General features: G+C 47.6%; 1 protein-coding gene across 1 annotated transcript in view; it reads left to right on the top strand.

The window, feature by feature from the left end:
* SLC24A4 (solute carrier family 24 member 4) overlaps window positions 1–18,426 on the top strand; it is a 190,932-nt gene that overhangs the window by 110,532 nt on the left and 61,974 nt on the right. The gene's annotated exons all lie outside the window — the stretch shown is intronic.

The raw sequence follows: 18,426 nt of genomic DNA, 5'->3' as shown, positions 1-18,426 counted from the left end.
CGGGCGGATGTATTACTGTATGCCTTTTCCTCACGTGGGGAACTTTGATGCCAGTATGTGAGGATTACAAGGCATTATTGTCAGGACTAAATAGAACATCCTGGGGGCTGGAGTTTTCTGAGAGAGAAAAGAAGCTGCAGGAAAGCTGCCCTGAGGACCATCTGGCTGAGTCTTTGGGGATGATTGGGGGTGTGAGTGAGGATTTGGATGGACTTTCTGCAGACAGAGGTGGGGCTGGGTCAGGACGGCCTATGGAAAACAGTGCCCCAGTCAGTTCTGATAAAGTTCAGCCTCCTCAGGCCTTTCAGGGTCCCTCGACACGAAGGCGTCTGGCAAGTTGACGTCAGCAACCCCAGGTTGTAAGAGGAGGCACTGTTCAGCAGCTGGATGGAGGAATGGACCTGGGGTGGGGGGTTGCCGGCGCTATTTCCCAGGGAGCCTGTTTTCTGCAGGGCTGGACAAAGATGAAGGCCGTTTGAGGCTATGAGGTGCAGAGCAGGAACTGAGGAGCTGTTCCTGAGGAGCTGCTCAGGAACAAGGGATAGGGAATGCACATGCATTAAATACTTTCATTATTGGGGGCTTTGCAGCTGCTGCTGACCTTCTGGCTTTTTGTTCGAGAGTAGGTTGGGTTTTAGAACTTTTTATTGACAGATAACATACATGAAAGTGGACTTAATACATTTTCCCAAAACCATGCATACCCGGGTCACCAGCACAAGATCAAGCAACAAAATGTTACTGGCCCCAGAAGGCTGCCTGCACCCCCTTCTGGTTGCCCCAGCTTCCCTGGCTGTACTGAGCCCTTGCTGTATACTGGGCCCTCCTCCACATGTTTATATAGACCGTCTTGCTCCATTTTCTGAACAAGCCTCAGAGATAGCAGCTCACAGTGCGGCTGTGTCACAGGCGGTACACATAGACACAGCAAGCTAGGAACCCCACCCAAGGCCACGCCACCAGCAAGCAGGAGACCCGAATTTAAAGATGGTGAGAGGTCCACCTAGCCCGTGGGGCCTCTGGGCGGAGATGGGGGACACTTGGAGATACTGTATTTTGCATACCAAGAAAACAGAATAGCCAAGTGTAATTGTTCATTTAGTACTCTGATGAATAAACTGTAAATGCTTCCCCAAATGGAGGTCTAGACATTCTGATGCTTGCACATGTGGGGGTGTGTTCACCCCATGTTCACGCAGTGTGCTTGGGTGTGAGCACCTCTTGACCAACTCTGAGCCCTTCCCTCAGTTGGAGAAGCACTTCTCTGGTTCAGCCCTCTCATTTACAGATGAGGAAGAGGGTCCAACCCTCTCATTACAGAGAGGAGAAGTGACTCACGGAAGGTCACACATTCAGTGAGGGTCAGAACTAGGACTCAGATGCGAGGGTGTGGACTCCTTGTATAGGTCTCTTTCCTTTCTGCCCTGCAACACCCCGGCTCATCAGCTTCTCTGTGAACACATTTCATAGACACTCACAGTTGAGCTGAATAGTGCAGAGCCTCTCTTGGGTCACTGGCCAGGGTCCCAAGCTGCCTGCCCGCATCCCCCACTGCAGCCTTGGAATCAAGGTTGGACACTTAGTAGGCTCCATTGCCCACTTACTCTCTCTGCCCAGTGAACTGCTGCTGATAGCCAGCATCTTCCGTGCCCAGTGGGAGCCCTGCCCCTTTTCTGACCATCACTGGGACCAAGTAATTCCCTTCTCTCATTTCAGCTCTTACCCGACACAGTGAGAACCGGCACCCCTCCAGTCTCTCCCAGCCGGAGCCTCTCTGGGTTGTTTGTATGACGCAGAACAAGGTCCCTGAAGCTCATGCGTGCTCTGAACCCTTAGTTGGCGGGGGAAGACAAGAAATCCATACTGCCTGCTGTTGCTTCTCTTCCGAGAGCTTCCTCCAGCTCAGTGTGTTGGTGCCCTGGGATTACGTGCCTTCATTCTTGCCCCAGTGTGATTGAGCACCTGCTGTGTATAAGGGACAATGCCCAGAGATAAATAAGACAGATGTGAATGCTTTAGATGAGGCCATTTATCAAATAATCCTCTTGGATGGACACTTTATCACATGCAGTTCCAAGATCAAGGCCTCTGCCTTCCTGGGTTTCAGTCTAATAGCAGCTGGCTGATTTAGGGCTTCGGTTGAAAGTGACCAAGACGCAGCCTGGACTGGCATGAGCAAGTGATGGGAAGTGATTGGCTCCTGATCTGGGAGGTCTGGGGCAAGCTGTAGGCATGGCTGGATCCAGGGGTCAGTGGGCAGCAACAGGATGGGCCCAGCTCTCTTCCATGCTGCTTTCCTTCCCAGCAAATCCTGCTCTACACAGGGATCCCGGAAAATCACAGCCTGAATCTCTCATACTTTTAGGTTCAGCAAAAGAAAGCTTCCCCTCAAATTCCTGGGACTGACTCTCATTGGATCATTGGTTCACCTGTCTCTGAACCAACCTTGTAGCCCTAGGGAGGGACCAGCCCCACGCTCATCAAATGGCCAAGAACAGGGAAAAGGTGCTCCCCAGAGGAGAACAAGGGTTGCAGGATGCTGAGCAGGCCAAAACAAGGACATCAACCCTGTCGTCCACCCCAGGACTCTGAGTCCCCAACTCTGGTATAATCTAGCTCTCTCTGAGTCCAGCAGACCTGCGTTTGGGCCAGGCACATTTGTCCTCTTGGTCACAGGGTGAGGGGCCACAGCCCCCAAGCCTTCCTGATTGTGCCACCTCCATATCATCACCCACCTATATTCATGGCATCTCACAGCCCTCTCATCATTCTAGCCAGAAACCACAGGTGCGTCCTTCCTGCCCTCCCTTGGTCCTCCATCCTGCTGCTCAGGTGGCCCCAGTATTTGTGCACCTGTCCCTTCCTCTCCATCCTCAAGTTACTCCAGCAGCTTCTGCCTGAGGTCCCTGCTCCTCACCCCCATCTCCCCACCACTCCAAATGATGTTTCTAAAACAGACATCAGCAAACTAAGGTCCAGGAGCCAGATCTAGCTCCCACCTGTTTGTAGATGGCCTACATGCTAAAACTGGTTACCACATTTTGAAATGGTTGAGAGAAACATGTAAGAGTGATCGTTCATGATACTCAAACATTATGTGAGATTCAAATTTCAAAGAGCATAGCCACACCCATCTGTTGATGTGTGTATACGGCCGCTTTCACTGCTACCAAAGCGGAGATGAGTTATTTGCGAGACTATATGGCCCCCAAAACCTGAAATACTCACTATCTGGCCCTTTACAGAATTAAGTTTCCAGTTGTTGGGGTAAAATATTCTAATCCTGTCATCCCTGTGCTCAGAAGCCTTCGAGTGCTTGCTGGTGTCACGGGGATTTAGCTGATTGCCACCCTGGCACTCAGAGCTTCTCCTGATGGTCACCTCCCTTACTTCCTGGGTCCTGACTGCACAGAATTCCATGACTCAGAGGCTCTCTCCTTCCTGCCTCCGCATCCAGTTCATTCCTTTGCCTAGAAAGCTCGTCTCTCCTTCCTGGGAGAGACCAGGAAATCTTTGGAGCCCAGCTCTCTCATCTGCTGCTTTTTCCCTGAGTCATCTTTTCTGAGTTGAAGGTAATTGTTTCCTCTTCTGTATTCCACTAGAGCTCGGTCCCTGCAGCGTTTGTCTTGTTACAGTCACCATCCAAACTGCACATGTTTCTCCTCCCCACTAGATTGCAAACTGCTGAGTTTATCTGTCCTTCCTTGCAGCCGCTGACACAAACCCTCCCAGTAGATGGTACCTGCTCGGTACTTGTCAGAAGGAGTGGAAGTCAGAGTGTGATCTGGAAGCAGCTTCTGTTTGAGGGACAGACCTGCTGGTCGTATAGGAACACATGCGTTGGAAAGTGCAGCTTGCCGAAGAAAAATATGAAACTATTATAAGACAGAATGACTAGGAATTGATTAACTTAATGTGATGTGAAGGGGGGAAGGGGAAGAAGCAGAGGTTTCTGGCATGTTCCTAGGCTCCCAGTTTGGGTAGAGAAGGTCCTGTGAGGGAGGAAGAACTGTGCTTAACAGCATCTGGACTGGTAAAGCCACCATGCATGAGAGGCAGAGTGGGCACGTCTTAGTTATAGGAGGCAGAGAGAGGCAGGCATCAGTGTACAGTGGATGAAGACAGTGGCCACTGTTTTAACATGTTTCATTCGCTAGACAAGCATCTCTCAACTCAGACACTATTGGCATTTGGGGCTGTATGATTCTTTTCTCTCTTTTTTCTAAGTTTTTTTTTTTTTTGGATGTGGACAATTTTTAAAGTCTTTATTGAGCTTGTTAAAATATTACTTTGGTTTTATGCTTTGGATTTTTGGCCGAGAGTCATATGGAATCTTGGCTCCCCAACCAAGGATTGAACCTGCACCTCCTGTACTGGGAGGGGAAGTCTTAACCACTGGACCACCAGCGAAGTTCCGAGGCTGCACAGTGTTGGTTACGGGGGCTGTTCTGTGCATTGTGGGATGTTTAGCAGCATCCCTGGCCTCTGTACTCTAGATGCCTGTAGCACCCCTGCCCCCAGCATGCCAACAAAAGGCATCTCCAGAGCTCACCTGAGCAAAGGGACACAACTGTTCCTGGTTGAGAAACACTTTCCCAGTGACCGCTTCTCACACTTTCTGTGGTGAAAGACTTGTTTCTTTATTTTTGCCAATATTCTTGAATATGCTGCAAAAGTGTGTTCACAAAATACCGGAAAAATGAATCAGTCAACAAATGATCACGTATTTGTTTGTCGCAACATCACATCACTTGCAAGTGTTTCATTGGTTTCATTGCTTCTTCGCACTCTGTTCTCCTCCCATAGTGGACCAGTAACAAAGAGTTTGCAGAGCACACTTTAGCACAACTCTAGACCCGGGAGAAGGTTTACGAACCTTCATTCTCTGCTCTAGTAGAAGTGAAGGGTGGTTGCCGCTGAATAGGTATCACTTTCACACCATGGCAAAATGAAAAAGTCATGCGTGGAAACATCGTTAGGTCGGGAATGGTCTGTGGAGTCCCCTTGGGGAGGAGTCTGCATTGCTGGGCGGAATGTAGAGGGAGGCGATGGAGGCTGGTCATAAAGTGAGTCTCCTTTCCCTGCCTTAGTGATCAGCGTCTCTCCTGCCACATGCAGTGTGTCCCACATGGAGGGGACGAGACACGAATGAACTGAGCTGAGGAACGGTTGGGTCAGGCATCTCATCAGGGACCTCTTACTCTCCTCTTCCTCAGGTGGAAACTGAAGCCGCTCTGTCAAAATGACATTTAGTGGCAGAACTGAGGCCAGAACTGAACTTTCTGGACTCAGTCCAGTGACCACTGTTGATTCTTTTTTGAAAATGAATTCGTTTCTGGCCGTGCTGGGTCTTCGTTGCTGCACTGGCGTTCTCTAGCTGTGACAAGCGGGCACTGCTCTAGTTGTGCTGTGCAGACTTCTCATCGCGGTGCTTCTCTTGTTGCTGAGCGCAGACTCTAGACACGTGGGCTCAGTAGTTGTGGCTCACAAGCTTAGTTGCTCTGTGGCATATGAGATCTTCCCAGACCAGGGATCGAACCTGTGTCCCCTGTATTAGCAGGTGGATTCTTTACCACTGGACCGCCAGGGAAGCCCCTCATTATCTGATTCTTGACTGTCTCTCAAATCTTAATTTTGTTGATATTTGAGAGAGGGGAGCATGGGCCTGAGTTTCAGTGAACTCATGTGGTTCATTTTATAGTTTGTTCTGTACTTCGATGACTCTCCTGCTCATAACAAGCTAATAACCTCCTCAATCCTCACAGTGCTTCATGGAAACTAAGGAGCCAAGTAATTTTCCGCAGGCTCACAAAGGAAGGCCAAGAATAAAATTCAGACCCTAGTGACTCTTCATCGGAAATGTTTTTGACAGAATCTAAGGATGAGAGGAAGCATAGAACTTAGAATTAGGCAGACTTTTTTGATCTTCTGAGATCTTAGGAAAGAGACATTGTGTGTCTAAATTACAGCTGTCTTTCAGGGACTGTTTAGTTAAGCATCTACGATGTGCAGCACCCTGGGAATCCATCAGTCTGCCAGCCTCCTCCTTTCTGCTTGTCATCTTGCTTCACCCTATTAGCTGAGCTCCAGTGGCTCAATGGTCTCATTAGAGCTGTAAATGTTGACAAGGCCACCGAGGGACTGCCTGGGATTAGCACAAAAGGAGAAGCTGTTGTGTCCTTTTCAAGAGGGTCTCAGTGGGCCTTGCCGAATATAACTGATGACCTCAGCCTCTGTTTGTACTCAATCCTGACCTGAGGCTTCTTGCCTTAAGGCTGCTCAGGGGACCAGCATGGATTAAGTCTGGGAAGTGAGGCAGTTTTATAAGCCAAGGAGAAGGATGGCCAGACAGGGAGCCTCTTGAGTGAGGGCTGGAGAGACAGGGCAGGGCCTCGGAGTGCTGAAGCGGGGTGACTCTGACCCAGAGCTGTGGCTTATCAAGCCAGTGGCGAAAGCAGCCTTCAGGTCCCTCTGCCAGGCTAGCCCCTCGGTGTCCTGGTTTGGCCTCGTAGAGGGCAGGAATGGCTCCTCATTCTCTGTATCTCAACCCCAATTTGCCAAGATCCTTGGCAAGTCAAGGTCCACCAGAAAAGCAAAGCCAGTAGGGGATACACACACTCTATATCTGTATGCATTATGCTAAGTCTCTTTAGTCGTGTCTGACTCTTTGCAACCCCATGGACTGTAGCCCACCAGGCTCCTCTGTCCATGGGCTTTTTCAGGCAAGAATATTTCCCAGGGACTCCAGCTGGAGTGGGTTCCCATTTCCTACTCCAGGGGATCTTCCCGATCCAGGGATCAAAGCCATAATTCTTTCATCTCCTGTGTTGGCAGGTGGGCTCTTTACCACTAGTGCCGCCTGGAAGCCCCTATACCTGTGTATGTGTGTACATATCCATAAAGAGATTTTTTTCAAGGAATTAATTCATATGATTATAGGGCCTGGCAAGTCTGAAAATGGAGGGGCAGGCTGGCAGGCTGAAAAGAACTCTCAGGAGCTGATGCAGCAGTCTTTTTCTTTTAATTAATTTTTATTGGAGGAGAGTTGCTTTACAATGTTGCCTTAGTTTGTTGTTGTTCAGTCACTCAGTCACGTCCAACTCTTTATGACCTCATGGACTGTAGCCTGCTGGGCTCCTCTGTCCATGGGGTTCTCCTGGCAAGAATTGTGGAGTGTGTTGCCGTTTCCTTCTTCAGGAGATCTTCCTGGATCAGGCGTCAAATCTGCATCTCCCACACTGACAGGCAGATTCTTTACCACTGGGCCACCAGGAAGCTCTGCTTTAGCTTCTATACAGCAAAGTGAGTCAGTGACATATACATATATCCCCTCATTTTTTAATTTCCTTCCCATTTAGATCACAACAGAACATCAGGTAGAGTTTCCTGTACTCTACAGAATTTCTCCTTTTTCTCTTCCAGGAAACTTCAGTTTTTGCTCTTAAGGACTTCAACTGATCACACAAGGCCCACCCACATTATTAAGGGTGATCTCCTTTACTTAAAGTCAACCAATGGTATTTGTTAATGCACATCTACAAAATGGCAAATAGATGGAGAAACAGTGGAAATAGTGATAGACTTTATTTTTTGGGTTTCCAAAATCACTTTAGATGGTGACTGAAGCCATGAAATTAAAATATGCTTACTCCTTAGGAGAAATGTTATGACTAACCTAGACAGCATATTAAAAAACAGAGACGTTACTTAAAGCCTAGTCAAGACTATGGTTTTTCCAGTATTCATGTATGGATGTGAAAGTTGGACTATAAAGAAAGCTGAGTGCCAAGGAATTGATGCTTTTGAACTATGGTGTTGGAGAAGACTCTTGAGAGTCCCTTGGACTGCAAGAAGATCCAACCAGTCCATCCTAAAGGAGATCAGTCCTGGGTGTTCATTGGAAGGACTGATGTTGAAGCTGAAACTCCAATACTTTGGCCACCTGATGCAAAGAACTGACTCATTTGAAAAGACCCTGATGCTGGGAAAGATTGAAGGTGGGAAGAGAAGGGGAAGACAGAGTATGAGATGGATGGATGGTATCACTGACTCAATGGGCATGAGTTTGAGTAAACTCCGGGAGTTGGTGTTGGACAGGGAGGCCTGGCGTGCTGCAGTCCATGGGGTTACAAGGAGTCAGACACGACTGAGCAATTGAACTGAACTGATGTACAAAATACCTCCACAGCAACCCCTAAGATATTTATGCTTAATTAAATGATTAGATATATTGCCTAGCCAGGTTGGCACATAAAATTAACCATCACTTCTATCATATAGCTTGGCCCTGATCTCAGGACCAGAGTGTGTCAGAGGTGAAAGGAGAGGCCATTCCAACCTTCCTCCAAGTCCCTTGCTGGCTCGGGGGGAGCCTGAATTACACTTTCTCTTTGCAAATTGTTCACCCTCCCTTAGCTTTGTCCTTGGGAGAGGAGGCAGTCCTGAGCCCAGAAACGGTTCCAGCATCTGTCTTTCCCCAGGGATTTGCTTGAGCCTGTCCAGATGACCCTAGTGGTGAAGAACCCGCCTGCCAATGTGGGAGATATAAGAGACGTGGGTTTGATCCCTGGGTTGGGAAGATCCCCTGGAGAAGGGAATGGTAACCCACTCCAATATTCTTGCCTGGAAAATCCCAAGGACAGAGGAGCCTGGATGGCTATAGTCCATAGGGTCACAAAGAGTCAGACATGACTGAAGCGATTTAGCACGTCTAGGAAGGGGATGTACTGAATGTCTATGTCGGAAATGGTGGAAGTCTTTCCTGGCACATAGGCAGGGGTTAACTTGAACTCTCTTGACTAGTTGATAATGAGTATTTACTAAAGGGCACTTAACTTCTAATGAATAGAATAGCCCTAAAGTTTATCATCAAACTGGTACACTTGGGAGAGTGAAGGGGACATATTAATCATTTGGGGCAGCAGATGTGAATAAGATGGTTTGGGAGCATATAAAAGACTGAATAACAACCATTATTATATTGTTCTTAACTCATTAATGCAGAGTGGTCTTCTGTGTTCTGTAGATAAAGGTTAATCAAGTCAATAAATAATAAAAACAATTATGGTATTGAGCTGTGTCCCCTCAAAGAGGTATCGAAGTCCTAGACCCTGGCATCTGTGAAAGTGTTGGTCACTCAGTCATGTCCTACTCTTTGAGACTCCATGAACTGTAGCCTGCCAGGCTCCTCTGTCCATGGGATTTCTCAGGCAAGAATACTAGAGTGGGTAGCCATTCCATTCTCCAGGGGATCTTCCCAACCCAGGGATCAAACTCTGGTCTCCTGCATTGCAGGTGAATTCTTTACCATCTGAGCCACCAGGGAAGCCCAGCATTGTGACTGGGATCTCATTTGGAAATAGAGCCTTTGCAGATATAATTAGTCAAGATGGGGTCATCCCAGAATAGGGGGCAGGCCCTAAATCCAATGACTGGTCCCTTACAAGAAGGCCATGTGAAGACACAGAAACACCCAGAGGAGAAGCTGTATGATGATGAAACAGAGACTGGAGTGATGTGTCTATAAGTCAAGGAACTCCAGGGGTTGCTGGCTGTCACTGGAAGCCAGAAGAGAGTCAGAAATACATTTCCCTGAGTCTCTGGAAGGAACCAACCCATCCACACCTTGGTTTTCCCCATTTCCAGCCTTCAGAACCACAGGGGAATAAATTGCTGTCATTTTAGGTCACCTAACGTGTGGTACTTTCATACATAAAGCCTAGGAAACGAATCTGGGTACCTCCTATGTGCCAGGATCTAGTGGACGTGCCAGGGTTACATCAGGGACCTCCAGTCAACATGGCCCAATCCCATGAGGGCTCACCATATAGAGCTCTGTCCCTGGGACTTGGCACAAACTTCTGGTTTCTGTATATACAGCCAGACAGTAATTGTTTCTGCATATTGATCAGACAACGTGCTATTTTTGTTTAATACATGAAATAAGTCATGCTAAGAAAAGTGTGCCTATGAAAAAGCTGTCTGTCTTTTTCATAACTTAATAGTGCTACATGGTGCCCACTGGTGAGCGGTTCAGAGTTGCGTTGCTGTGTAACGAACAGGAGTCTGATGACTGATCCCCTTCAGATATTTTATTGGCCTTTCTGGAAAATGCTCTTGTTGGATTCAGTTGGATTGAGTTGGAAATCAGGACAAGCAGTAGAGAGGCTGGCCCTCGCTGATCATGTCTTGACCATCTGGACCATTACTCTGGCTAGTGGGCCAATCACTGTGGCTTATGGTTGGGCTTCCTGGATTGGCTATTACAGAGGACATGAGTCAACGTTTTGTTGTCCCGTATGGCCTGGCCAGTATCTGTTTGTATGTTTGGGCTCTTTGTCCTGCTGCTGCCAACCAGCAGTGATGCTAGGAAAGCTCTTGACCTGTCTGGAAATCCATGTTCTCTCTTCCCTTGAAAATGGGAGGTTAAGGCATTGTCAGTGGGCAGGACAAGGATGCTCAGCATAAGGGCAGGGAGAGAGGTGGAGATGGCAAGGATGGCTTAGAAAATGTTTCTCGGGTGATTTTGGTAAGCCCATGTCCCCTCTTGAGTGGAGAACAGCTGGGTCACGTGGCATCTGGAACTTCTTCCAACCATAAAATTCCACAGTGGTTTCTCCTGGAGAGAACAATACTTCCACTGGACCTTCCAATCATATTTTTATTTTTCATGGTGCTTAATCTCTTTTGGAATGTACTGAAATGAGAGAGCAGATTTTAGACTCATTTTCATGCTAGTTAAGCCAATGATTTAATCTAATTATTTTTACTCCTGTTTGGGACATGGGAGTGATGCTATAAAACCTATCCATTTCAACTGTTGTCCTTGAAAAATATGCAATTCTTTGCAACATTATTTTAAACCATAGCATTGGAGGGAATCACGACTTTCCTTTTCTATTTTTTTGCTTTTGGTTTCTGGCACATGGGTGATATCTAAAACACAGAAGTTGGAATGATAGAAATTTGAAGCTCTTTCAGTTACTCCCCAGACTGCCCGTCTAGCTTTCATAGTTTCAGCATAAACGTCAGGGCTTAGAATATGGGGTTATTTTTAACCAGGATAGAAAGTGAAGAGAGAATGGCATGTTTTGAGGCAATTTTTTTTCCTTTTGAAAAATTCAATTCACAGTTTCTCTTCCCAAAAGGGAATACACTAATTAGGAGGTTTAAGAAAGATCAACATCTTATGGAAGCACATCTTTGTCCAACACGCTCCACCAGGAAGGATCATGGCTCAGCATCCAGGCAGCAGTTTGGAAAGCCAGGAACTGGGAAAGGAGACCAGTGAGCCACACCATCTTCTGGTCATCCCTCCAGGCAGAGCCCATCCTAGCAGCTCCTGGGTTCATATCAGAAGAGAAGTGGAAGGCCAAATACTCGTGACTCAGCAGGCGTTTCCTGAATACCTACCTTGTGCATGACAACCCACTCCAGTCTTCTTGCCTGGAGAATCCCATGGACAGAGGAGCCTGGTGGGCTTTGGTTTACACGGGGGTCACAAAAGGTTGGACATGACTGAAGCGACTTTGCACACACACACACACACACACACACACACACACACAACTTGTGCCGGGACCTGGCAGTTCACAGATGTGACCAGTGCAGCCAGAGGGGAGCAGACTGATGAAACTGTCAGGGCTGTACCACACAGGGCCTTGAAGACCTTGGGAGGGTTCTGGACATTTGTTCACAGAGGAGTTGAAAACCGTGGAGGAGTTCTAAGTCATAGATGCATGTGAAAAAGCTTGTCTGACTGCTGTGTAGAAAACCTGAAGGAGCACATTGAGAATGGATGTGGGGAGGTCAGGCAAGAGGCAGAGGTGGTCCAGCCAGAGAGGATGCAGATGATGGAGATGAGGAAGCTGATGGACTCAAGAGCTGTTTTGGAAGTATGATTGTGGAGAATTGGCCCAAAGAAGGCAAAATTAGCTTTTAGGGCAGGACATAGAAACCATTCTCAACATTTTCAACAGAAAGGAATTTAATTCAGGGAATTAGGTTCTTACCAAATTGCAGGAAGGGCCAAAGAAGCAGGAATTGGAAATGGGAATATTCAAATTCACGAACATCGTATGTTCAAATAGGGAAGTATAGGTATTATTGTCAGGAGAGCCATTCAACACTTGGGTCTCCAAACCTTTGGTTACCAGAGGAAGTGTGTCTGCTTCTTTTCTGTCCTCTGAATCTGCCAGATTGGCAGAACATACTTCTTAATCAGAACCCTAGCTGCAAAGCTGTCCAGGCTCCACAGAATATGAAGCAGGACTAGAATGTGTAACTATGCAGTGCATGGCTTGCACCCCTATACTTAGTCCCCTGGATGGGAAGGCTCATGGGAGGAAGTCAAAACGGATGCTGAGTGCCAACTGGCCTGTCCACCCATCGCAGGGCATGAGGGAGGAGGAGGTCACCAAAGATGGCACCAGACCAGTGTGAAGGGTGGGCCATTCACTGGGGACAGGTTTAATGTATTTATAAGGTGACCAGGGAGAGATGTGCAGTTGCCAGCTGGGTATGTTAGGTCTTGAGCTCAGGAAAGACAGATCTGGAAGAAGTCTACAGAGATCAGAAAGTCAAAGCCAGGTCACCTGGTGAGTAGAGGGCTCAAGACAAAGCCCCTAGAACCCCAGCATTTGGCATCCCACAGAGGAAGGGACCCTCTAAAGGATTGTGTGCATGTGAAGACAGCGTGGGGTCAAAAAAACTAAGCGAGAATGTTGCAGAAAGGCAGAGTCATACAACTGTGTGGGTGACTCTGAGTGCATTTTGTTAAATGAAAGAAGCCAGACCCAAAAGACTATATTCCCTGATTCCATTGATATGACATTTTAGAAGAGGCTTGGAGAGGGCTTGACTATAAAAATGCCATACAAGGGAATTTGAGGGTGATGGAACTCTTCTGTCTCAGAGACCTGAGGATGCATAGAAGTGCACATCCCAATGAATGAATTTTACTGGGTGTAAGATAGACGGATGGATGGGTAGGTAGATAACATATATATTCATTCACACCTTCATATATGTGTTCATTCACACATATAGGAAGTGGTCAGTTTTACTGAATGTTTCAAGGAAGTCAAGGAAGATGAATGATAGGTTTCCCCCGGATCCATGGACTAACGGGCTAGACCTTGGTATGGGTGGGCCCTGGGCTCTAAGTGGAATTGACCTAAGACAGACAATTTGCATTTCTCTTTTCAAGAGCATAACTTCTTTTTGTTTTTGTTTTTTTTTTTTAACTTTTTATTTTATATTGGAGTGTAGTCAATTAACAATGTTGTGATAGTTTTGGGTGCACAGCAAAGGGACTCAACTGTACATATACACGTATCCCTTCTCCCTCATACTCCCCTCCCATTCAGGCTGCCCTAACCCTGAACAGAGTTCCCTGAGAGCACGTTCTTCCCATGGCCCACGGAGCTTCCAGAAGTATGGAGTCTGGTCCTTGGTTAAAGGAGACCTCAGTTCTGAGATGTGGGTAAAATGCTTAGGTGAAAATAGCCTGGCAATGGCACCCCACTCCAGTACTCTTGCTGGAGAATCCCAGGGATGGGGGAGCCTGGTGGGCTGCTGTCTATGGGGTCGCACAGAGTCAGACACGACTGAAGCAACTTAGGAGCAGTGACTTAGCAGCAACCCTGAACAGAGTTCCCTGAGAGCCTGACTTCTTCCCATGGCCCGCGGACCTTCCAGAAGTACGGAGTCTGGTCCTTGGTTAAAGGAGACCTCAGTTCTGAGATGTGGGTAAAATGTTTAGGTGAAAATAGACTGGCATCTGTTGGGCTCCCAGCCTGGGTTTTTCTCTCTCCTGTATCAAACAGTGATTTTACAACTGCAGGTGACTCCTGTAGCTTCTCAGAGTCTCAATTTCTTCATCAACAAAACAGAAATAATGATCTTCTCAGGACTTGACATGGCAGATTAAAGAACTTTGGAGGTCAGTAACACAGACTTCAAAATTTGACTCCAGAGAAAACCATAATTCAAAAAGACACATGTACCCAGTGTTCATTGCAGCACTTTTTACAGTAGCCAGGACATGGAAATAACCTAAATGTCCATCGACAGATGAATGGATAAAGAAATTGGGGTACATATATATATGATGGAATATTACTCAGGCATAAAAAGGAAGAAGACTGAGTCAGCTGTAGTGATGTGGATGAATCTAGAACCTGTCATAGAGTGAAGTAAGTCAGAAAAACAAATATCATACACTAATGCATATATGTGGAATCTGGGAAAATGGAGCTGATGAACCTATTTGCAGGGGAGGAGTAAAGATGCAGATGTAAAACACAGACTTGTGGACACAGTGGGGGAAGGAGAGGGTGGGATGAACTGAGAGGGTGGCGTTGACATATGCACACCATGTGTAAAATAGGTAGCTGTGGGAAGCACAGGGAGCTCAGCTCGGTGCTCTGTGATGACCTAGAGGGATGGGATGGGGAGGGGACGGGGGAAGGCTCAAGAGAGAAGGGATATCGGTATACATATAGCTTATTCACTTCATTGCACAGCAGAAACTAACACAACATTCTAAAGCACTTATCCTCTGGTCTAAAAAAGAGAAACTTGACATGGGCATCACTCCCTCCACAGGCTTGCTGCCCTTCCCACCTCCCGCAGGTCGGTGACCCCTGGCTTCCCCATGCCTCACTATCACAGCAAGCTTTACAGTTCACTTGTAAAATCCTATGTTCACTTGTCCAATTCCCACCAGACCCTTAAGAGCCCATCCTCAAGGCTCAGCACTTAGCCTGGTGCCTGACGTGTAGTCAACTCTCAAGAAGCATGTATTGACTTGTACTCATTCAGGTTCAGGGTATTTGCCATCCTGCTAATCAGTCACTTTCTGAGTAGCTTTGGCTTTCTCCAGAAGTCCCATCGCCCTCCAAGGTGAGGAGCGGCCAGGCCTGAGGATGCTCGTAGATATATCAGGACCTCATCCGCCTGCTCCCAGAGAGTCCAATGCCTGCCATGTGAGGGCTCAGTAAATACTTGTTAAACAAATTCATACATTTTGCAGCTAGCAGCAATGTCAGCCAAAGTATAGAGTTTTGAAAGGGCAACATGAATTCAGGGTTTCTGAAATCTAATGGCATCACCCATCTAACTGTGTGTGTCAACAAAAAAGGTCAGCTGTGCCCTAGGGGTCTGGTTTATGTTCAAGAACTTGGTAGCTTTTGGTGGGGAAGGGATGGCAGATGTCCCCTGGGGCCTTATGGTTTTCCCTCCAATGTTTGCAGGCATGCTAAGTTGCTTCAGTTCAGTTCAGTTCAGTCGCTCAGTTGTGTCTGGCTCTGCAACCCCATGAACTGCAGCACGCCAGGCCTCCCTATCCATCACCAACTCCTGGAGTTCACTCAAACTCACATCCATCGAGTCGGTGATGCCATCCAGCCATCTCATCCTCTGTCGTCCCCTTCTCCTCCTGCCCCCAATCCCTCCCAGCATCAGAGTCTTTTCCAATGAGTCAACTCTTCACATGAGGTGGCCAAAGTACTGGAGTTTCAGCTTTAGCATCCTTCCTTCCAAAGAACACCCAGGGCTGATCTCCTTTAGAATGGATGGGTTGGATCTCCTTGCAGCCCAAGGGACTCTCAAGAGTCTTCTCCAACACCACAGTTCAAAAGCATCAATTCTTCAGCTTCAGTCATATCCAATTTTTTGCAACCCTGTGAACTGTAGCCTGCCAGGCTCCTCTATCCATGGGATTCTCCAGACAAGAATACTGGAGTGGGTTTCATGCCCTCCTCCAGGGGATCTTCCTGACCCAGGGACTGAACCCGAGTTGCCTATGTCTCCTGCATTGTCAGGCAGGGTCTTTACCACTAGCGCCACCTGGGAAGACTGCGTAAAGCTCTAGTGTTTAGGAAGGCAACTGACAGGAAAGACCTCTTGCCGTAGTCCCCACCACCACCCCTGCACACAGTGGAGGGGGTGTCCAAAACCAAGAGTGATGGAGAAACCGATTATGGGCGCTGAGGTCCACAGAAAGAAGTCTAAGAGAGGGGTTGGGAGTAGCTGCTGGGTCGCTGGCAGCTCCTCCACCCCCACCCTGCAGTGTGGATGGTGCTGGAATCATCTTCGGTGTTCTGAGCTCCACTCCACCTGCAGACACATCTCTTCCCCCTCCCCACACCCACCACCCCCAGATTTCTGCAGCTTAAAGGCTTAGGCGTGACCTCAAAAGCCGCTTGTGTGCGCCCTGTTGATTCCTCCCTTCTCCCTGGTGGGGATTTGATCAGGTAGGGCAGGCGCAGCTCCCTCTCAGACATGCAGGCGTCCTGCCCTTGAACATGGCCAGGGGCTCATGATCCCAGCAAGCCCGAGAGAGGAGAAGAAGGTTTTCTCAGGAAGTTGGGATTAAACTGCACCTGCATTCAGATCCTAATGTGGCCGGTCTAATCATGCTCACCCTTTGCCCCACTAAGCTGGCTTTGTCTTCTCTTTGATTTTCACAAGCCAAGGCTCGTCCTCTGGATCAGCGGGGACTGACCTGGTGTGGAGGGAGGAGTCTGTCCATCAGTGATCCTCATAGTGATGGCAGCCTAGCTGGGCTAAGTGCCGTGCATACATTATCTGTATCACTTAATCTTTACTGCAGCCTGGCAGGCAGGGTCTGTAGCATCCCCACTTAGAGATGAGGTCACAGCCAGGAGGTGTTCAACAACTTCCCAAGGTCACAGAGGTAACAAAGGGCAGAGACACTCCCTGAAACCTGCAAGTTATCTACTTCTGGAGACAAAGCCCTGAGCAGCTGCATAGGCTGCCTGCAGTTGAAAATTGTTGCTGTTGATGACAAAGGTGGGAGGGATGGAGTTCCTGCTATTAATACATTGGCTCTGTGGCCGTACACTTCCCCCCCCCCCATATGCCAGTTTCTAGAGGATTTGATTCTTGAATTGGGGAGTGGATGGGTCCCAGTTACCAGCTGCCAACTGGGGAGGGCAGGGTGACCATATCCCTGCTTGTAGCCTTTGATATCCATGCCAGGGCATGCCGCACACAGTAACAATGACTATTTCACCCCCTTGTGTGGTGGCAGATTGCCACAGAAGAAACGGAAAGGACAGAGAGGTTAAATGACTTGCCCAGGGTTCCACAAGCTGATGGGTAGTTGAATCAGGACCCAAGTCAAGTCTCCATGTCCTGGTACTGCATGATTTCCATCTGTGTTAGAGGGTCTCCATGCTAAGTCCTGGCTTATGTGGTCCCTGAACAGATCATTTCCCTGCTGAGTCTTATTTGGAAAACAGGGACATTTGTGGCTGTGGCACCTACCTCATGGGCTCGGGGTGTGTCCAGAAGACTTGGGTAGGTACAGAGGGTGATGGGTCATGAGCAGCTGGTGGCTCTGCCGGTTACTCTGTCTCTGCTGGCAGAACTCAGGCCATGATGGCATTTGCTCCCCTCCACAGCCCTCCAGCGTATGCATGGGGTCACAGAGCACGGTGCTGCAGCTGAACCAGTAGAAGCCATTTCTCACCAAGGACAAGGTCATTTATAACCCACATCCCCCTCTCTACTGGAGCCCAGACGATATGTCCTTATAGCAGAAAGGCAACCTTACTTGTTTCTAATTCTCAAAGAGTGCCCAGGATTGGATAAATCACCAGCTCACAAATCATTGGTTTGGAGAATCAAAAACTGACTCATTTTCATGGCAGAAATGTCTGTTTGATCTGCCCTTATATCCCAGACAGTTCCATTTCTCCTGGAAACAAGATCCTGGACACAAGAATGCCAAGTTATTCCCTCTATAATTCTCCATCTCTGAGCTGAGCCTTGAAGCAGACTCCTGCCCTTGAACTGACAGCAGCAATTCTATTAAAGAAGTTTGATTACAGGGGGAAAAAGTGAAAGAATCTATATTTCATTAAATGCTGCTTGTTTTAAAGTGGGAACATTTTCTGAATGTCTAGGGGAGCTAATAATGTTTTCTAGGTTTTATTGGGAGACTTATCTTAAAAAGCAGATTTTTTTTTGTTTGTTTTAAAGGAAAACCCATCACTTTTAGAGCCAAATTATATTCACAGAGGAGGGACTTTTATCCTGGAAGTTTATAATAAGCATTTGGGGCTTCCTAGGTGGCTCAGTGGGTAAACAATCCGCCTGTAATGCAGGAGACATGGGTTCAATCCCTGGGTTGGGAAGGCCCCCTGGAGAAGGAAATGGCAACCCACTCTAGTATTCTTGCCTGGGGAATTCCATAGACAGAGGAACCTGGTGGGCTACAGTACATGGGGTCGCAAAGAGTTGGACACGAGTGAGCAACTGAGCATGCACTTATAAGCATTTTTTGTGTCGACTCTGAACCAGAAGAGGTATCATTCTAGGTATTTAAGAGTCTTGCAAGAGTAATGAAAGCATTCTAACAGGATGAGATGATGTACATTGTCATTTTTGTTAATATGT

This window comes from Bos grunniens, chromosome 21 (assembly GCF_055505025.1).
Source record: "Bos grunniens cultivar Pamir isolate PY7600 chromosome 21, Bosgru_T2T1.0, whole genome shotgun sequence".
In the NCBI taxonomy this organism is placed as follows: domain Eukaryota; kingdom Metazoa; phylum Chordata; class Mammalia; order Artiodactyla; family Bovidae; genus Bos; species Bos grunniens.
The sequence above is the reverse complement of the archived record's forward strand: the minus strand, read 5'-3'. Positions and strand labels throughout refer to the sequence as shown.